At 39.5% G+C, this 22,158-nt stretch overlaps 1 protein-coding gene across 3 annotated transcripts in view; it reads left to right on the forward strand.

The window, feature by feature from the left end:
• Positions 1-22,158, forward strand: part of CDH11 (cadherin 11) — an 85,396-nt gene that overhangs the window by 24,169 nt on the left and 39,069 nt on the right. For all 3 annotated transcript variants that reach the window (XM_063334644.1, XM_063334643.1, XM_063334646.1), the window contains one exon: positions 17,320-17,451. The gene's annotated coding sequence lies outside the window, so the exon portion shown is untranslated. The remainder of the gene's footprint in view (positions 1-17,319; positions 17,452-22,158) is intronic.

Raw genomic sequence — 22,158 nt, forward strand, 5'->3', positions numbered from 1 at the left:
TTCAGTGCAGCAAAGCCATTTATATTGTTAGATAATGAAAATAATAGTTGCTTGAGCTGATATATTTTATTAGACTTTATATCAATGGAAATCATCTTGACCAAATCTGTGTTTCAGCCCAAGTGGTGGGAATTACAAAACCTCACTTGTGATGGGTTTGATTGAGGCAGCCATCAAGTTTGCTAATTGTAGCTAATTATTGCTGAAAATTGGGTTGCAGTTTGTTTAGATTTGACAACATCCAGAAGTGCTGGGCATTCCACTGGACATAGATAATGAGAAATTCTAACTGTGATTATTACGGTTTATCCTAACAGATGCTCCTAACTTGCCATAAAATCATGGTCATGTATCCTCCTTTCCTCAGAGTTTATAAGTTAAAATTAAACAAATGGATGTAACATTCAGTCTCACATGCAATGGAGCTTTACATGTCTTTTATTGTGACATTTCTCAATAGCTGTCTATCTCCACAGTATCTGGCTCACAACATTTATCAGCCATGCTATGAAAGGTTGAAACAGAAGTTGGCACATATTGCGCCACCGAGAGTCTGTCGTAAAAAAAAAAATCTTGGGATGTTTATTACAAATGGTTGAAATGAAAAGAGACAGCTAAGGAAGCTTTACAACAATCTAATATTAGCTAGGCCTTTTAATGTTTCATAACCCTTCATAGAAATGAAAGATATGACTAGATACAGTACAAAGCTTGCTGAGATTTTGTATTTGTCGTGGTTGTGTTTAACGATGATGGAGTATGGAAGCATGTTCAGCTGAACAGGTTATATTAAGAAAACAAAGCAATAAGAGCAAATGCTGCCCCAGAGGTGGCTTTGCTGGATGAGAATCTTTACAAGTAGCTGAAACACTGTCTCATGCCGAGCAGGCGAAGGAATACAAATATTGACCCAAGAATAATACAGAAGTGTAGGAGTTGAAAATGTGTTGCAATTATGAACTCGATAGTCAAAGTTTATTTGTCTACAAGTTTGCGCAGAAGGCGGTATGCATTTGGTGACTTTCAGAAACAGTTCCAGAGTTTTAAAAGTGAAAAAAATCATTAATAAATATTGATTTCATCAAAAGAATGGCTAATACGTTAAGGCACAAACAAGTAGCTGCCAAGAGCATTTATTTAACTGGCTTGCATCGATTTCGGCTGGAGGTACATCAGGTCTACAAAGAACAATATTAAACCACATCAACTTAATTTTCCGTTGTTTATTCTAGAATTGTACCTTTTAGTAAAGCATTATGAGTCCATTTAATGTACAGACATTTTGTGTATCTGTAGTTGAGGTATAGGAGGGTAGTTAATTTATAACAAAGAATTCATCTTTGGTCATCTTGCTTTTTCGTTTGCCGTATGTTCATGCAATAGTTACGTACTAATAGATTCATTGAAAATTTGTTAATTTCAGCAAAATATTCATCAAACACTTGTGTATGTCATCAGCTTTCCTCATCTCAGTAGACTGCTTGCACAAGGTCACTAACATGCATTGTTAGCAGAATCGTATTTTGTTCTGGTAATTTTTGTGAGCCGTTTGATGCATTTTGAGCTGTGTTGATGGGATGTACAAGTAATGTGATAACCTTCAGTTTCCTAAATGGATAAGTGTAGTTCTTTGAGTTAGGTTTCTGACATGAATATTAGCAATTACAAGTTGAAAGTCTGCTATGAATAGTTACTTAAAACATGCTGTTTCAGCAAACACGCTTGATAATCTGAATTCAGGGAAATATTTGCAGAAATAGAATCTGAAAGTGTGTGAGTCTGATCAAAAAGATTTAATACAAAATGAATATTTATAGATACATTGGCAATATTTGCATAGCTTTTATAATTGCTCACGGGTGTATCAGAATATCTTATTTCTTATCACGTAAAAGGGGAATGAATTAGATAGGGGTAAGTAGCCAAATACAGCAACAAACTCTTCTCTGATTTTGGATAATCGGAATTAAGTTCTCCTCAATACAAAACTGATAGCTAAAGTTGTTTCCAAGAGTCCAAAGCACAACTGCTCTGAGAAAACCCATAGCATGCCACCAGCATCCTGCGAGAAACTCTCACTCCGGTAGGAACCCCCGCTCAGCACAGCCTTGCTGTATCTGTTTGTGTTCTGTCCAGATCCAGAACCAAATCCGTCTTTTTCTTTTTTTTTTTTTCCTTGAAAAATGTCATTAATTTGTGGACTCAAGAATCTAACGTGCCTTTTTTTCTCACACTGGGGTACTTGAAATATTTCTATTGTTTGCCGTACTCAAAGATAAAAATGTACTTGTGTGTCTTGCCTTCCATCGTAATGTTGGCAAGAATGTGAGTTTAATGCCAAATGCTTGTATAAGAATTTCACTGTACAAATTTCTTTGCAATTCCCAGCTTTAATTACTTTACAGCCTTGCCATTGAAGGCAATGAAAAGTTTTCTGTTAAGTCTTCCTGCCACTCTGAATATGTGAAACTTATTTTTAACCTTTTAGTTATTCTTACCAGCTGATGGCTTCAGCTCTCTGATGCCATTTTCTTGCTGACATTTGAGTGAGTCATACAGTCCCTTTTATTCATTGTTTTGTTATTTTTCCCGTGCTGCTGGTATCTCTTTTGATCCATCTGGCTCTCATATTCTTAAGCTTTGAATTCAGCTGCAAGGTTGGGCATGGCTCTGTTAGACTCTTTGTTTTCGACTACTAATTTTTATTTACTGCATCAAGTGTGCATTTGACTAAAATCTTTGCAGCTGATTTGCGCCGAGGACACTACTTTCTTCATACCGTGCAATGTGGCTTCTGTATAGTCAGGACCTTCCATCATGACCAAATTCAGCTTTTGAGCACAAATCTTCCCATCCCTGAGTCATCGGATTTGTTACATGGTGGCTAACAATCAGTATTTGTTTGATTTATTGTTTCCTGGTTTTATTGTTTAAGTTACGGGTTCTTACTCATAGTAATCTTCACTTGCCTGGTTGTGATCATTGCTGATAACTGGATCCGGAAACTCAGTTTTACCTTCCCTTAGTATCAGAATGCTTCATGCAGTTTATTACTGAACAGTTAAGAATAAAAGGTAATTTCGGATAAAGGTTAGCTGTAGGTGGATAACTTTCAGGAAATGTCAAATTAATTTTAGCAAAACTATAAAAAGTTTATTTTTGCAAAGCTTTATGAGATGTAACATGCTCTGTTTCACAAGGACTTGCAAAGTCTGCAATGGTTTGGATAGTTATCTCTCTAACCAAATTTGGATGACAGTTTTGTTGAGAGTATGGAAGTTAGGTAAAAGTAACTTGACTTGAAATTTCATTCACATCATTTATATGTCCACACAATTTGCAATGGCAAAATTTTGTCCTCTGACTCATTTTAGATTTCAGAATGTTTGATGCTTTTCCAGTGTATAATTGGAATAATATATTTTTGGAATTGTTGGAATAATCCACTGTATAACATGCATAACACACATAAGCAAAATTCATTCTCTGGCTACCCCCACGGCTAATGCACCTAATGCATTAGCCTAATGCTGGCTAATGCTGGCCTGCTGCCAGCTAACAAACTCCCAAGGAAGTGCACACAAAAAGCGTACCACCTATAGCTTTTGAACTTCCTCAGCCGCAGGTTTCGTTTATTTGTGCAAATATACTTGTTAAAATTAGATAACTTTGCCTTTCCCTTATAATGTCCATAACACTTCTTTATCCATCTCAGTCATTGAGAAGTGGATTTCTTACACTTCTTTTCACTGCAATAACCGTGGGTTCCTTTTTAGGCTTCAGAATGTTGTTTGAAACCACAGGGGTTTGCTCAACAGGAGCATGGTTTCAAAGTTCTGCAGCCTGCTTGCTTGCTCAGAAATCCTACCAAAATCCCTGGTCTCCTCCATCTTTCTGTTAGCTTTTAACGCGGTGTCCGCCAGGGCAGAGGCTTTGCCACCGCAGCGGCAGCAGCGGTGTCCCCCAGCAGCCCTCCCCTGCCATCCTGCCCTGGCTCTGCTCTGCCAGGTGGCGAGGGATGGCTGCAAGGACACACACGAGTCCTCCTCCTGCCTTGTAGCTGCTTGCAAGAACTAGTAGCTTGTTTGACAACGCCTGGTTCATATTAGCATCCCTGGAGGTGTTCCAGGCCAGGTTGGATGGGGCGTTGAGCAGCCTGGTCTAGTGGGAGGTGTCCCTGCCCAGCACAGGGGGTGGCACTGGAAGATCTTTAAGGTCCCTTCCAAGCCAAACCATTCTGTGAGTCTATGAATGTGTTAGATTAGATATTAGTTAACAAACCATTTTTAGGAAAAGCAGAATTTGTCGATCAGGTCTACCTTTTAAAAGCCATGTCTGCTGTATTGTTCAGAAAAAAAAATATATTCTTTAGCAGAGAATGGCTCTTGCATCCTTGTTTTCCATGCAAGAACCCTCCATTTCAACTGCTTAAATTAGTGGTTTTAAATACTGGGCTATACAATTAGTAGACAAGTTTGTGGCCTATTTAATATCATGCAAGTGAAAAAGGCAGCAGGAGCTCCTTTGTTAGTGTGCTGTAATATTGAAGGAAAAAAGCAGTGAAGGAAAAAGGTCTGCACAGGGCTTTTACCTTGCCGTGTGGGGCAGGTTGCTCTGGCCCACACCTGATGCTGCAGCCCAGTCAGTACAGCTGTGCCAGGTGTGTTCCCGGGGGGGGTGAGTAAGTTTAACATTGCGCTGCCCTTTATTCGTGGCTTGAGACAAACCCCCGCTCACATCTCTGTGTGCAATGTGATTTTTTTTTTTAACAGCAAGATATAAAGAATGCCAGTGAGTGAGCTATTGTGTGTTTACTAGCGAGTGACTTAGAACAATGTCATCTGAATAACAAGATAAAGCCTCAGAAATCCCATTTTGCTGCTTTGCAAACGCATACGTACTGCTTCTGAAAACATGTTGAGAACCCAGTTCAGGTAATCTTGTAGTTCAAAATAGCAAGAGTTCTGTGTCCTTCGACAAGTTTGGGAAATAACCTTCATTTCAATAGTTATATTTTTCCCCATTTCAAATGTAAACACGCATCAAATCTGTTTGATCTGGAACCGCCCAGATCAAGATATTTTTTGTGTGGAGGACAGCAGAAAATACTGTGAAATATTCATAATAACAGCTCAACTGATAGGCTGCTGTTGCTTTAAAAATATAATGTGAAAAAAATAATGAGACAAGTTTGGATTTTGGCCAAAAAAATTAAAACCTTTATGGTGGATTAAACTGTTTTGCAACTAAATACTGCTTTTCTCTGAAACAACCCATTCCCTCATGCAACTAAATACTGCCATATGTTTAAATTCTTGCAGGCCTCCTAAGGCTGACCCAGAAGAAATGTCAACAAATGTTTGTGAGTCCTTGTGGCCTTGTAACATTTTCTTTAAAAAGTGAAGAATGGAACAGCAGGAGCTGTAACACTCCCACAGAACAGACATATGAAGGCATATGGCTAACATGGGAGCCTGCTGGCTCTTCAAAGCTTGCTGGCTGCATTCTTAAGGCTCTCTTTTTTCTTCTTCTTTTTTTTTTTTTCTTGAGACAGCTAAACTTGTCTTTCTATTTCACAAGTTGCTCTGTTCTACTCAGCGCTGAGTTTAGGACACAACCCTGACATGCAGTGGGGAGTGGGTCACAGAATCATAGAATGGTTCGGGCTGGAAGGGACCTTGAAGATCATCCAGTCCCACCCCCTGCCCTGGGCAGGGACACCTCCCACCAGCCCAGGTCGCTCCAAGTCCCGTCCAACCTGGCCTTAAACACCTCCAGGGATGGGGCAGCCACAGCTCCTCTGGGCAACCTGGGCCAGGGGCTCACCACCCTCACAGCAAAGAATTTCTCCCTGATATCTCATCTAAATCTCCCCTCTTCCAGTTTAAAGCCATTCCCCCTCGTCCCATGGCTCCCCTCCCTGATCCAGAGTCCCTCCCCAGCTTTCCTGGAGCCCCTTTAGAGACTGGAAGGGGCTCTAAGGTCTCCCCGGAGCCTTCTCTTCTCCAGGCTGAACCCCCCCAGCTCTCTTAGCCTGTCCTCACAGCAGAGGGGCTCCAGCCCTCCCAGCATCTTCGTGGCCCTCCCCTGGACTTGTTCCAACAGGTCCGTGTCCTTCTTGTGGGGAGGACTCCAGAGCTGCACACAGTACTCCAGGTGGGGTCTCACCAGAGCAGAGTAGAAGGGGAGAATCCCATCCCTCACCTTGCTGGCCATAGTTCAGCATAGATGAACTATGAACATAGTTCATTCATAGATGCAGCTCAGGATGCGGTTGGCTTTCTGGGTCCTTCTGTTCCTGGAGGTGACAGATTGGTAAGTGCGAGTATGGTGACATGTGGTGTCCCTTGGGGACCACTTTGCTCCCGTGGTGTCCCTGGGGACTGCTCCCCGGTCTGGCACAGCCCTGCAGTGTCCGTAGGCAGTCGCTGGCCCTGCACATAGAAGACCTCAGCAAACAGTCTGCTCCCTACCTGGATAGTTTCTGGGAAAGTATACTCTTTACAGCATAAACCCAATGCTGGCTCTCATTTTGGAAATGAAAATAAATGATGTTTGCTGAAAGGTACCGAACAGTTGCACTGAAGTTTCATTGCACACATGGGTTTATTACATTCAATTATGAGGTTTGAGTTTGCTGTTATGGGGGAAGATCTGCAAATGCACGAGATCGCAAGGTTTTTTCACAGTCAATGTGATTTAATCATATAAGAACTTCAGACTTCCAGTAGAATTTATGCTCCTAAATCACTTTGATACTTGGGATTATTTTTTTATTCCCTGTAAGTATCCTTTCCTGCAATTATTATTTTTAATTAGTTTGAATATTTCTGTGCTGGAATGAGGTAACTTTAGCACTGGAAACTCAGGGCACAAAGAAACCTGTAGGGAAAAAAAGTGGAGCTCAGCAGCTCCACTTCCAGCGGTCTGTGGTTCATATTTCTGATAACATGCGATTTTATTTCCTGTTCCTAAGGCGCTTATTAACATCTGCATAGCATAAGGTGCAGCTTTGTGGGTTTATGTGTTTCCAGGGGCTGTAAAGGCCGTGCCTGCACTGTGAAACCTTGGGTAAATGGGTGGATTATCGTACACCAAGACAAGGGTTGTGCCACATCTGTGGATGTGCCGTGTTTCAGACCGTGAAATCTTGACCTTTTGAGTTACAGCGTTGTGTATTTCTCAATACCACAAGATATTGCTTCACAAAGTATTTGGGAAGATAATTTATGAAACCACTCACAAAAATTGTGCTGTCTTGATGTGGAGGATCGTTGAGGCTTATTTTCTCAAATGTGGTCGGGAAAGTTCCTGCGCCCTGCAAAATAAAAGCATAAAACCAGCACATGAATAAAATACAAAATACAAAAGAAAAAAATCCAACTTTCAGTGGAGTTTCTGTGGTTTATTCCTCATCTTCTCTCTTTCTCTGTGCACTACAGTTACAGTAATAAGTAAACAATAATGTAAAAACAGTGAACATTTTGCATGAGATTGACAGAATGAATAATTAGATTTCTTTTTAAAAAGGGAGTGAGGAAGCTTATTATTGTCATTTGAAACTTCTCAAATGAATTTTCTGAAGCGTTCAGCTGTAATTTAGCATGCAGAATGCTGTCCGTTAAAAAGGACTACATGACAATTACAATCTCTGTGAATACTGACTGGAGAATCAGCAAGGTGTTGAAGCAAAGTTGTCCACACTCAGGTGGTAAACTTATTAAGTGACTTGTTTACATTGACGCTTTCAGAAAACAAAATACCAGGTCTCTTTAGGTATGTTGAGTTGTCAAATACTCCTAAGTCTCGTGAACCTGAAGAAAATACCAAAGACGTGAGTATCTATTCATATTACCCAAGTGTAGAGCTCACCAAAGTGAACGTTAAGTATGTATATAGCCTTATTTTGGCTCGGTTCCGTAGCATGCATGTGGAAAATGGTTTACTCCCTTAAGTAATAACTACACGGCTACATGATTGTAGTTTTAGAGCATGTTAACATTGATTGTGAGAGTAAATTAACTTGCCTTCACAATATCACTTCTCACATACAGGCGTTAATTATTATCTCCGGTTCAGTGATGGAGCTGAGGAGCAGAGGGCATGTCGACAAAGTCTATTGTTGGCAGATGGAATCTCAGCCCACCGGAGCTACACAAACATGTTTATCGCCGTGCCAAATCTGAATTAGCAGGTCTGATCTCAAACTCATATGCCTCGGCTCGCAGTAGGACTTGGTGGGTTGGGCACGGTGCTGCGCTAACCGCATTTATTCAGCTTCAACTCAGCTTGGAACTTGGGTGGAAAAAGCTCGCATCTGCCAGCAATATAGTGTGTAGAAACTCCCAGCAAATCTGCCCAAGGCCACCCAGGAGACTTAAGTTATGGCCTGGAATATTCTTCCATCATTGTCCAATTCAGCTGAAACGGAAAAAAAGTTACTGCTGTATGAAAATTATTCCGCTTACGTGTTTTTAGATAAGCTTTTGGCAATTAGATCTTTCCATGCTTTTGCTGGGGAGTCACATTTCTGCATGGTTGGCAAAGCGACTTCTTTCATTATTATAAAGTTATCTTTGATTTTTATTGGGCATTAGGTTATTTCCATATGTAGTCTTCCATTTTGTCTAGATGTGTTAACATTGGGCACTCCTGTCTGAGTCCCAAAAGAAAGCAGCTGAAACTGAGAGAGTAGCTGCATTTCTGAAATCATTTAAAATAGTGGAGATGATAGGTTCTCAGCTTTAACCAAGTAGGGGGAATTGGTTGGTTTGTTTGTTTTTAAGTTTTTTATTCTCCTTTTTATTTCATAAATATATCTTCGTTGGCTGAATGTGAGTTAACTCTTTGATTGCTAGTGATATAGTACCCTGGAGCTGATTTATTGTTTTTTAAAGCAAATGCCTTTATAGCACCTAGGACTATTACTATCAGGCAAAACTCCCATCAATATCAGTAGTAATTCTTTCCTAATCATGCATTTTCTCCTGAATATGCAGAGCACTCACTCCATTATTATTTGGTTGTGCATATTTCTATTTCACAATCATTGTTTTGAAGAAACCTCACAATGCACTTGCTTGTAGCTTATAATAATTACACTACAGAAAAATAAAGTCTCGATGGGATTTGGGAGGCATAATGAATAGCAGACAAATGTTAAATATTAATATTGTTGAATATTCCGGTTAATTCTGGCTGTGAACTTCAGTGTTACAAGCACTTCATTACATGATGCAGCTGAAATACAGATCTGCGTTTATGTTTCAACTCCGAAGAACAGCTAGGTAGGCATGTTACCAAATAGCAAAACATCTCCATGAAAAATAAAAGTATATAGTGATTTCTAGAGTGGAATATCCTGAAATGATAGGCGGTGGAAAATCATGTAATCCTTGCTATAAACATTGCTGAAATTCTGGAAAGCTGCATTAGTTGTGAGTAGAGGCTGCACATCAGGCATCATGAACTGCTCTTAGTGCTTGCGCGTCTTCCAAGTTCTATACTTACTCATTGATATTTTGTGGTATCTTTAATTACCATTTCTTAAAAATCACGTACTGTTGAGGATCGCACCAAAATATCAGTCGGTCACTATTGTTCAGTCCTGAAAACTCAAATTGGTTTGGTTTTGGAATTGGTAATGTTTAGCTTGTCTGTCTTTTTAAGCTTTGTTTTGTCAACACTTAAAGACTGTTTCACGGACAAATTAATGTGTTTGACATTGCCTTGTCCTTGATTGAGAAGCCAACTGTGTAATGTCCTTTGAGACAACACAAAAGGAAATGAGGAAAAGACGGCTAGGAAAGACAGAGACAGAATGCCTTTTGGTTCACCTAAAACGAGTTTACTATCCATTTTCCCCTTTCTTCCACCCTCCCTAGATCTAGACAAGCTATGACCTGTGGGACTTAGGGAGGAGGATGGAGGAGAATGGGGAAAAGGGTGTATTCGGTCCAGAAATAAGACTGAATTCAACTTTTTAAAAAAGTTGTTGCCGGGTTTGCAATAGGCTTCCCAGAATGAATCCTGTATCTTTCTGGGATGACAGAGATATTCAGTGAGTTGAATGAGGCCCACAGAAATTCAGAAATGTCAGATCTCTGTGGTGACTTTGAACAACTCCCCTTTTCTTTATTTATTAATAAAAGGGAGAAGGTAGGAAAAAAAGTCCCTAAGACCAAAGAACTCCATCTCTCTTGAGTCTCTTGGTCAAATTCTGAGCTATTCTCCTTTATGGTATCTCTGATGCCCCAGAATTATTCTTTCTTGGGTGTCTCCAGTGGACCTGGAACCAGCAGGATGATTTTGTAGAATGTTTATATAAAGATTTTTTGAAAGGTTAGTTGAATATTTTTTTTCTGTGCTGAGTGTCCCCTACAGCTCGACTAATGGGGGCATTCAGCATATACTTCAGTGCCTCTCAATTTTTAGGTTTTCTTTTCAGGTCACTAGAAGAGATTGATAAAAGAGAGCAGAAGAAAGCCAGAGGAAAGAAATAGAGAAGAGCCTTCTGAAATTGGCAGCAAGGAAAGATAAGATAAATAGAGCTCCAAATGCTAGTGAAGACAGTCTTTGCTATAGCTTTGCTCTAAAGGAAGGATCTGACCATTTGTGGTTAGTGGAAGAAAAGCACCAAAAAATATGAATATGAAAATGGCAAGGGGAGGAAACAAACAACAACAACAACAAAATCTGCAGGGAAAATTTGCCATAAAAATATTTCAATGACGACAAGATCCCACTCTAGTAGTCTCTGACATCTGCTGCCGGCAGAAGCTGAGTTCCAGCATGGCTTAGAAGGCTTTAGGGCAATTCTGTATGCCTCTTGCAGTGCTAGTAACTGATTTCGTATGCTTTGTATGTATAATATGTTTATCCAAGAGACAATTTATAGGAGCATTTTACTGGTGGTGGTTAAGTTTAAGTTTGTCTGTTAGACAGAAAATATAAAAAGTCAAGCTTTTAGAGGGCAAATGAAGACTTCTTCCAAATGCAGGGAGTTCAAATTATATACAATGTGGTACACAGAAATACTTGTTTATGCATGAGGAAGTTGTATAAAATATTTTTATTAAGATTTATTTATGAGTGTGTATATATATCTATATAGGCACGTTTGTATAAAAAGTATGTATCTGCTTGCTGTGGATCCTCTTCTTCCAAATTTAGGGTTTAGAAGTTGGAAGCATGGAAATGGAGGGCTCCATTTATGATATTTAAAATGACAGAACATACCTGCCTTCAGGCCTCCCAATCCACTTGTATTCATAGTACCTGGATAGGATGGGACTGGAGCAGCATGAAGCTAATTAATACAGACTTTATCCTCAAGGGCCTATGGTCTACCTTCAGGCACTTGTGACCCAAAAGCAAGAAAAAAACTGAACAAGTCATATTGTATTGGGTGAGCACAGGGCCTGGGCGCTCGTGATCTGTAAAGAGGTTTGTTGAGGGCGGCTAACTTGTTCCCTGTGAGCCCACATGAACCTCTTCTCTTAGTGCTATTTAATTTGGCCTTGGACAGATAAGATTTGGGCTTTAGTCTGCAGTCTGTTAATATTCTGAAAAGCATTAAGGTGCATTTTTTGTCTCTCGTGAGAGCATGCAGCTATTCCGCTTTTTAGTTTGTTAATTTTTGCCATCGTTTGTGGCCTCCGCGTCTAACGGCTTAATATTCAGGACGGTCGACAGCTACTCAATGCCCACTGTTGGGAAGCAGTCAGGCTCGCCAGTTCCCGGCTTGCGGCATTGCGACCTGCGGAATGTTAGACGGCACTCAGAGGCATGGTGAAAGGATGGGAACACCAAGGGAAAATATTTTGGTAGAGGGTGTAATATAAAATCAGAACAGTACATGAGAAAGAGAAACAGGCTGTTTACCTGCTTTGAACAGAACCTCGTTTGTGTGAAACCTTCTCTTTTGTCCTTTTCTTGCATGCCCTCCCTTTCTGGCATGTCCTGCCTTGTGCAGGACATCCCCTTGGGTGGCAAGGTCCTTCTTTCCTTCTGCAGGAAGGTACGGGATGATACAACTGTTAGGTTCAAAATCGGTTTTCAAACCTCATTTTATGACAAGCCGCTTATGTGAGTCATGGGTTGAAAACTTAGCTGAACACACTGAACTCTGTGCTGTAAAATACAGATAGTCACACTTCCCTACCTCAGAACCAGCAGGTAATTAAACCAGTCTGAAGCGTTGAAGTATGGTGGTGGAGGAAGGCACTAAGAGAGGAAGCATGTGCTCCTCCGTCACCGCTGCTGGGTGTGGGGTGCGCCTTAGGTCTGCTCTGGGTGCTTAGGAGCACACACGGAGTGCTGCAGACATCCCCCAGGACCCCAGATGCCATCAGTTGTCAAAGTCATTGGCCATGACCTGCCCATAGACCCTGTAATTGCGTAGGTATGTATTTACAAGGCAAATTATACAAGATTGCCTTTTTATTCTTCCTGATGCAATGCTTGCCCTTTGTTTTGTTCTGTTACTTTTCATGTGACCGTCTTTCAGCATAAGGCAGTAAGTCCTTAAAGCTTTCGTGTCCACACAGGGAGACCTTGGTCATGCTGCTAATTTCAGCTATTAACATTGACGAAGTGACAGCCTTAATTACCTAAAGTAACTTTGAAATTGGTGCTGCTTTCAGTAGTGGAGTTGGACCAGATGACCTCCAGAGGTCCCTTCCCACCTAAATCATTCTAGGATGCTATATTGGTGGCCGCACGTAGGGATTCACATTACTTGACTTAGCTGCCTGCAGTTAAGTGGAAAAAGATAGATTCTCCTGGAAGGTGATTCAGAGCATAAGCTTATTTAGATGCTAAGATAATAGCTTCCAAAAGCAATTTATACATAGCCAAGGACGCTGCCCTCCTAGTCAAGGCACCCAGATACATATTCTCTAGCAGGGTTAAATGCTGGGTTTGCACTAAGAGACTTAAACTTCAGTGCAGATCCGTTTTTTTATACCTAAAGACACTGCTGACTAGATACGAACATGGTGTGGTTGTGTGTTGTCTGGTAGGGACTAGAATAAAACTATGAGAGTTGTCAGGAAACAGATTTTGTGGGAGACAAAATTCGTCCTGAATTACGAATTACGTAAATGATCAGAATAACTTTACGCAAATTATATTTATACAGAAGATGCAGCTTCGAGAGGAGGGGAGTTTCGGCATTGCATAGCATAGAATAGCAAAAATGGCAAAAATGGCAAAAATGGCATACGGGATGTCAGGTTTAAACTTTATGTCAAATCAATACATACACCTTTATCTTTAAAACAGTTAATTATTCATTGAGGAGTGAAGGTGAGGGAAAAAATGGTGAAGCTCTGCACCCAAACAGTAGAGATACTCAGCTGGCCCGTGCGAGGTTTGAATTCAGGCCCCTCGCCTCTGATTTTTATACATTTTTTGTAGGCAGAAGTCTTGATAGTGTGCCTTTGTTCACTTTTAGAAATGGCTCCAAGGTTAAGTGGTGTGTGGCAGGGTCAGATTGCAAATTCACCGTACGACTGTGGAAAGCTCACATATTCCTAAATCTTGGCTTCTGTCTTGTGATTGGGAGCTTAAACCTGTGTTATTTTTATTTTGAATGTTGTTAGGCTCTTTTTTTTTGCTTTTTAAACAGTATTGTTGTTTATTGTATACATTCTGAATATTTAATTTTCCCACTTGCATATCTGTTTAAGCATAGAACCGTAGAATCTTCATGGTTGGAAAGGACCTTTGAGATCATCGAGTCCAACCAAACCCCCTACAATCTCTGCCACTAGAGCGTGCCCTGAAGTGCCGCATCTACACGTTTCTTAAATACCTCTAGGGATGGTGACAGGTTAGAAATTCCTGTATGTTTTGTAGCCTTGTAATAATTAGACACGGGATAAAAAGCTATTCAGCCACTCGGCCCATTTGCCTGGGCCGTGTGAAAACATTGTTTCCCTATTGGATTTGCATAAGTAGTTTATGATCAATAATTCAATCAAGAAGTTTCAGTTTCTTCGGGTTTTAGTTCAGCCGTACGGATTAGTCTGGCACTTGGAATATGTTTGCTTGAGCAATACTTTAGACTGGTGGGGTTTTTCCTTAATAATTGTGAATGGTTTCCATAAGCACTTCTCAAGTAAATTGTAATCAGATAACTGTTTATGGGGAAACCTGATGCAATGGAATTCTGACTATGTTAGGAAAGCTTTTTGAAGTTGAATATATATATATATATATATATATTTGGAATATATTAGTCTCTCTCACTCGTTTCTATGACAGCTGCCAGAATTTTCATTGGGCTTGAAAAAAGTTGCAATAATCTGGCGACCATTTCATTTCAGAAACTGATCCCTAGTGCCTTTGCATCTCTCCGTAACAAGGAGCTAAACATGTAGTTATAAATCGACTGTTTCAATCCTTTTATGATTGTAAGTGTTTTGTCTCTATTTCATTAAACTCTCAGCTATGTTCCCAAGTTTATTCCTGCAATTGCTCTTCCGGAAATATTTAACTTTACAAGCACATTGGATACAATGTTGCTCCAATCTGAGATCTTTGCAGATTTCTGATATTTTTCATCTATTTAGTGTGTGTAATGTACCTAGGTCTTTTTTATAGAGACAAATGTGGAGTCAGTGTCGTTCCCTGCTATCAGGAAAAGGGAAAACGAAGAGAGGGCAATAAATAGAGGTTTGGGGTTGGTTTGAGTTTCCTCGATTTAAATCTCCTGTTTTGCATGCTCCTTGATTGTATTAGTTTATTCATTTTGCCAAACAGACCACAAAGCTGTGAATATTTATTTAGTTCTGTTCCTAATAGTTTTTCTAATGGAGAATTATTTTGGTACAATGAAAGACATTTGTAAATGAAGCAGATAAGCCCGTTGGCAGACAAGGAGTGTTTTGTTCGACACAAGAATTCTATTGTCCACTGCTTTAGTTGTCAAGTGCCTGGGGAGCCCAGGATTTATGATGATGTTACAATGGCCCTTTCAGAGCGAAGCCTAAGAAGCTGTGAGATTCCGTTCCTCTGCTTTTCAGACTTTCAAATCTTTTTATCATGCAAGGACAATGCAGGATTCAGCTGCTTCTTAGGCCACAGGACTGCCCATTTAACATCAGGCATTGTGAAATAATTACCATAGTGACAATGGGGTTTGGGGTGGGTTTTTTCTCCTCTAACTAGCAACATTTCAAAATTGTTGGAGTTGTCACTTTCTATAAACCGACTCTGAAGACATGGCTTATTCTACAAAAAAAAGAGAAATCTTGTTAGGAGATTTGATTTAAAGTGCCACTGTGTCAAATCTGTTTGGAGCATTGGAACTGTTTAATGGGTGTTTCTTGGAGTTTTCTTGTAATTATAATTGGACTTTGAAACAGTCTTCTGTAAATACAGCAGTTGTTTTTCTTTTGGCTTTTCTCCCTTTTGTAAAGGTGTTAGAGTTAGTAGACCCTTACTGTTGAAGTCATATTCCGATAAAAACACAATATGCAGTAAAAGTAATATCTGATACCTGTGTATCAATGAATCAGCTAAGCTGTCTTGTGCTGTAGTAATGATGGAATTCATTCAGCTGTCTTAAATCATGGTTTTCAGGAAAATTGATATCTGGAGGAGTTTCCTTGCTTGCTCTTAATATGAAGATTTATTTGCTTTAAATAGTGATTAGTGCTACAAAAATATTGATTTGTAACCTCTCATGTCTGTTTAAATGCACCATAACTGGAAAATGGAGCCTTTACTTGACAGTTAAATTATTATGTACGTGGGCACTTGGCTGTCTGGTGGTCAGGTCCACGTACAGAAAAAAGCTCAATAGTGCAGCAGGTCAGGTTGAGGACTGGTCATATCTATTATCAACTATTTGCTGCTTTTAAAAGCAAAAGCACATCTTGAAAAAATTAGACCATAGGGATATGTAAGAGGATATTTTGAGAAATGCTTATCTAAGCAACTTCAGATGTCTTGGGGAAAAGGAATCTTGAGCTGCAAAGTCATCTGTAAAGACGTTGTCATCTGTAAAGATATTGGACAAATTATCAAAATGAGAAAGTTTATTCAGGTTTAGTCTTTGTTTTCGTTCATTCATATGAATTGGGAATTAGTTCAAAAGGGGTCCTCTATGAAAAAAAAAAAATCATTTGCTTGCAAAATTACCATTTTTACAAAATTACTATTTTTTGCAAGTAAAACGTGCTTGCTTTAACAGGGGTGCAAAGTGGATATAAAATGGAGGATTGGTATAGATGAGACGGCTTTAACAGTCAAGTACTGCAGAAAATTACTGATTTGGATGTATTAACCCAAATTACAGAGGCTGTTTTGCAATAATTCTTCCTAGAAATTCTCAATTAATAAATTTGAAAGTACTGGTAATCTAGCCTGATTTCTTTGGCCGGAATGAATCCTGGTCCTAAGATTCATTTAGTCCCCATTTGAGAGTCTGTCAGGGTATGAAATGAGCGTCAGAAATATGGTGTCTACATCAGTACATAACTATAAATCACACCGAGTATTTCTTTTCCGTTCAGCCCCATTAACAATATTTTTTACTTGTGTGGGAACATGTTGTGTGTAACACACGGGATGAGGAGGGACTGCTCTGTGGAACTCTGCGCGTTCTCACCTTACTGATTTCAATTCAAGAAAAGACTTGCCTCGCCTCATGAGAAATGATTCAGCTGGTTTCTTTTCATTTCTGCGCCCTTTATACAGACTGTCTCAACTCACTATCCCATTTATAAAGGAATTTTAACCATCGAAACAAGCATAGATGAACTTCTTCCAGGCAAAGGCGCCTCTTGCTCCTTTTCTCTTTTCAAATGCCTTATCCTAGATATCCTTTCCCTACTGTAGTGGTAGTTCTGCTTACTAAAATAATCTACTCCCTTCTCCATCATAATGGTAAAAATACTAATTTTCTAATATGCCTTTAGAGCACTTGGAAATGTTCAAAGCACATCTTGTTGGCTAATGACATCTGCAGCTGTTACTTTTTTCCCTACAGTGTGTCTTGTATTGGGTAATGTTCCCAGAACAGATTTTTCCATAGAACTCTGTTTTTTCAGGAGATAACGAAAAAGAAGTGAAGGAATTTTGATATGGCCTCCAGCATTTTAGTTATGGGAACATTCTTGCAATAGTAAGTCTGTTAAGGTAAAAGCTGTTTATCAATTTTCTCCTTGGAATTATAAGTGTTATTTAATTGCTAGTCTTTAAACTCTCTTTAGGCTACTGTGATAGTTTATAGGCTTAGACTTTAGTTTTCTTTTATTACGGTACCAACATTGCATTTGGATTTCAAATGAGCTTTTTCATTCTTTGCAGCCAGAGCTGAAGTACTGGATAAGTGGCAGCAGAAAGCTCACATCCGCATTGTCATCGTAGTCTCGTTAAAGGGGTATTTCCAATGTGTGGAATATGCTACAGAAATTGGCAACGAGTTTCCAGTGGGTGAAGGTAAGTGGTACATCCAAACGTATGATCTGAGCGATGTCAGATACGCATAGCTGGTCTCTTGTTTCTGTAGTGTCTGCAATATTTGTGCAATATCGGGAATATTTCTGCAATGACTAATCTCTCGCTTGATGTGTGCTGTCAGCCAGTTTTTCTCATGCACCGTAGAACTTACCGTGATTGTTGTGATTGTCACTCAGGAGATCTGCTGCTGTAGGACATGGCCTTATGGTTGAAACCCTCTAATGTGTTGTATAATTGTTCATTTTAGTTAAAACTGAGGGGTAGGGGGGTTGGTTTGTTTTGCTTTTTGCCCTAAGGATTGTCTAGGAGCATCCTTCCACGTCTGTCAAGCAGGGTTTGATAAGGTGCATTTTTTGGATCACAAAATCTCTTTTTTAAAACAAAACAAAATTTCTTGTTTAAAGGATCAGCGAACCTCTGGAAAACTCACAATGATGTAGCACTGAAGAACAGAAGTGTAAGAAATGTTCTGATATTTTGGCTTCCAACTTGATTTTATCAGTCAAAAAGATTCATGCTTTTCTTATTCTAGGCCTACATTAGTAAGTGATTAATTCCATATTTGGTTTATTTCCCCAATACTTTGTAAAATACCACTGAGCTTAATATAACAGCTGAGACTTGGATTAGAAAAATAATTTAGTGGTGACTCTTAGGCTTCAGAGGAGGCAACTGTGGAAAGTGTGGAAATAGAGCAGCATGGAAAACCTTAGACCTAAAAATAGTTATATCTGCTGCTCTGGTGCCTTTAATTTTTCATGTCTTCTTTGACTTTCCGTTGTGCTATTACTGAAACCGGTGATTCCACAGAGGTGAGAATTGTCCACTTACAGGAGCATCCACGCTTTTTTAAAATTAACACAGAAACAGATTAAATGTAATAGATAATAAATATGTAAATACTAGCATTTTCACAGAACCAAAGGCATGATCCCATGTGAATTGTCTAGGATAAGGAGTACAAAGCCAGGATATTAAAGCTCTTTGTCTCGCTGACTCATTCACAGTTTTTACATTCAGTGCACTCAAGTCCTGCTTGACAGATGCTTCATTTCTGGGGAAACGTCCTTGAATGATGATAATCTTATTTCTGGCAGCCAAATGGGCCGTATACTTAAACATCCTTGTGAGCAGCTATATAGGAGATGTGTTTATGGTGTCCGCCGACTTGTTAAGGTAGACTGCAGCAATTACTATCAGGCTGAGACAGAGTGTATTTGACAGTGATACCAACAGCATTCAAGTCAGTTTAGGTGGGAAATGTGTGAGCTCCTTTGCTGCTTAGGAAAAGCTGTGGCTCTGCCTGTGAGATTCTTATCCTGGCTATCCACTACACACAAGGGCCAAATTTTGCAAACAATGCTCAGTTCTTGTCCGGATGCAGCTTTTCACTAGAACGAAGTTAAAGAGTGTTTGGTTTGGCTGAAGACTCCCTGACTAGGTTTCAAATTCATATATGGGTATCGAGAAGACATAGCAAAAATATCTTAAATTAGTTTTGTGTTTGGTTTCTCCGAGTCTCCCCTCCATGCCCAGTTGTGTGAAGTTGGTCACCGCTGTTTCAGTTTGCCTCTTCTGGCATTTTCTTATATCTCACGTCAAGGTTTAGTTCAGGCCTCTTTCTGCTCTTCTTGTTCTTGACTTCAGAGCCACACTTCCAAGTAGATTTATTTTTTACAAATTAAAGGACTGTGAGGAATAACCTTAAGGGAAAACTTGAAAGCCCATCACTCTCATTTGTATATGAGAGTGAATTTACCAAACTCCCGGTTTTTTCATGTCTTATCTGAGAAACCGCTGTGTCTATTTTTGTAGACTTTTTTACCTTTCAGAGTTCAAGCAAATCATTTCTGAAAGAAAGCTTCCTGCAGAGTGACTGTGGGATGTTCCCCCTGCTTGGGGTGTGAAGTGCCTCCCTGCCAAAGAGGAGGAACAAGCACCGCTTCTGTTGATTATCATGTAAACCTGGGCATCCATATGCTTCTTAAATTCTCTTCTCTTCTCTTTGAAGGATCTTTCTTTCTTAAATTGTTTCCAGCTGTGCCTGTTCAGGAATGCAAATTTCCTGTTACAGTATCTAGATAATCAAAGAGTTGGGAAGGTAAATATTCATGTTGAACCGTGTTTGAAGGCAGAAAGAGCAGGGCAGACAGAAAGGCACTGCTGGTCTCATTGAGAGCTATAAGTAGTCTTGGCCACTCAGTCACACCGGAAGGTGGCCAGTAGCTTCATTAAGTGGGAATATCCTGACTAGCGATTTCCTTCCTGTACTGCTTGGATTTGCTATACTGAAATTCCAGAGGGAGTGAGAGGAGGCACAACAGATAAATTCCTTCTCAGTTCTGTTACGCTGAAAAGCATTATGTATGAATAATGGGTCCATGGGACCCCCAAAAAAGAATACTGCCATATTTAAAACAACCCTGTCATATATGATGAGAAACTTGGATTCACTTACTAGATATATAAATCACTTTTATATGATGTATACCTTACCTCTTTCATATATAACATCCTTTTTATTGTTTGTTTTTAATTCTCACAAAGTAAGCCTAGACTGTAATAGGAAAACCATGGTATTCCTGACATAAAAAGTAGATCAGGAAGGAAATTGTGGTATAGTTTTTTTTCTGCACAAATGCCAGGTGGAAAGAAGATTAATTTTCAGTTACTTGTAATCACCCTGTCCTATTAGAGTGCTAGCACGTTTAATGAGGCCTACATATCTGAACAGGAGGTGTTACATCTCCAATTGCCTGCTTTAACCTGTGTTACACGTCTCACTTCACTTCTATACATGTAGCCATTTATCTAACTGTTAAGACCTGAAATTTTGAATTCTCCACTTCAACCTACAGAACTACAACACACAACAAACACCTAGTATATCTGCAGGGTTAGCTTATTGGATATATTTTTGGATGATGTTGGTAGTCTAACTGAAATAGGCTCATACATGAGGGCAAAAGCTTTGCTTTTAGTAGGATGATGTTTCAAAGGACATGGAATCCTTAGGTTCTTCTTAAAGTAGGGCCTGAGAGCGAAATGTTAAGAAGAGCAATCTGCTCGTGTCAGTCTCATTTCACATAGTCTGTGAAACGAGATGGAGCTTGAATTTGTTACCTCTGCTTTGCTGGTGTTCTTCAAGACTTGTTTGAACTCAAATGCCTTTGGAAGTACAGTTAGAATAGTTCTAAGACATATATTCTGGTCAAACAGATACCAAAGAAGAACGATTATTTTGTTATAAATTATAAAGCCTTCTAAAAGACATCAAGTGGGCAAAACATAGAATCATGGAATGGTTTGGGTTGTAAGGGACCTTAAAGATCATCTTGTTCCAACCCCCTGCCATGATGGGCATTTCACACCACCCTTTCTCTTATATGTTCACACTGCCCTATCTCTTATAGCCTCAGTACCTCCTGATATGGACATTTTAGATTTTCCTACCTGCTTTTTAATAGAAAATTATTTCTATGAAGCCCTGTTGCCTTGAAAGAATCTTGACTTTGTTGAAATGCGTAGTTTGTTGTTGGAAAGAACTAACTCGTACCTGAACTCAAATTCAGGTCACAGTGACGAAAAGTTTGTTACGGCTCAAATGCTGAAACAACTGAGCTGTCAAACATTCCTCTCTGCATTTTCCCAGCCTTCTGGGCAATCCCAGCCCCATTTGGGCTGCAGTGTGCTCTGCCCCACGGAAGAAGCCACAAGGAACTCCCGATGTTCCCCAGGGCATGAGATTTACCTAAGCAAAGGAGAGACTGCACTGCACGGACTGCAGGGGGTGGCCATCAGAGGAGAAAAAGGCATTAAAAGATTGATACATTGGCTAAAAAACTCACCAAAAATCTAATCGCTGGTGAGTCAAAACAACTTTAAATGGTTTGGGTTTAGCTGTGAAATATGCGTTCTGGTGAAGTTAATTTCTGATGAAATTTCCATAGTTATTTTAAAGGTGAGAAGTGTGAACGAAAAGCTAAACCAAAGTCTTTCAGAAACAATTTTGATAGGGATTTATCGAGAAAACTGATGTCAGCTTTAACTATAAATGCTCTCTATAGCTGCTGTCTTTGGACTTTAATAATAATAACAGCCATAATAATAGCATTTATTAAAATATACACCATTGTGCCTCCAAGGACACATACATATTCAGGGCTGGGAAAATAAGTGTAAGAGAAAACTAAATTCTGTGTCTTGCACATATATATTAGATATAAAAAGATTACTGTGTGCTTACCCTTTCAAAGTTTCATATGCAACAAAAACTACTCGGAAGCTAGTTTACAGTCTCAAACGTGCATATTCTGTATGCTATAACATAAACCAAAATTTAGTGTATTTAATTCTTTTGAGGTATTTAACCAAACCCATTACTGCATTGTTAGTCTCAGTTGAAGAAAAACTTCTCAGAAATGGCTTCAGTATCTTTCAGGAATAGTTGCTAATATAACCGTTCAAACATGTGCAATTTATGTGGCTTTACTAATCGGTATAAACACTAATAAAGTCACACAAGTTGTGATTGGTAAAATCTAACGTAATGCAAAGGATTTTCCCACTTTATTCCTGACAGCCTGCATTTGCAACCATTCGGTTACTTTATTTTAAAATGGCTTTTCAATTACATTCTAGTGCTGTGGGGGAAAGCCTTTTGACAAAGGCATGACATAAACCATT

Source organism: Chroicocephalus ridibundus, chromosome 4 (assembly GCF_963924245.1).
Source record: "Chroicocephalus ridibundus chromosome 4, bChrRid1.1, whole genome shotgun sequence".
NCBI classification, from domain to species: Eukaryota; Metazoa; Chordata; class Aves; order Charadriiformes; family Laridae; genus Chroicocephalus; species Chroicocephalus ridibundus.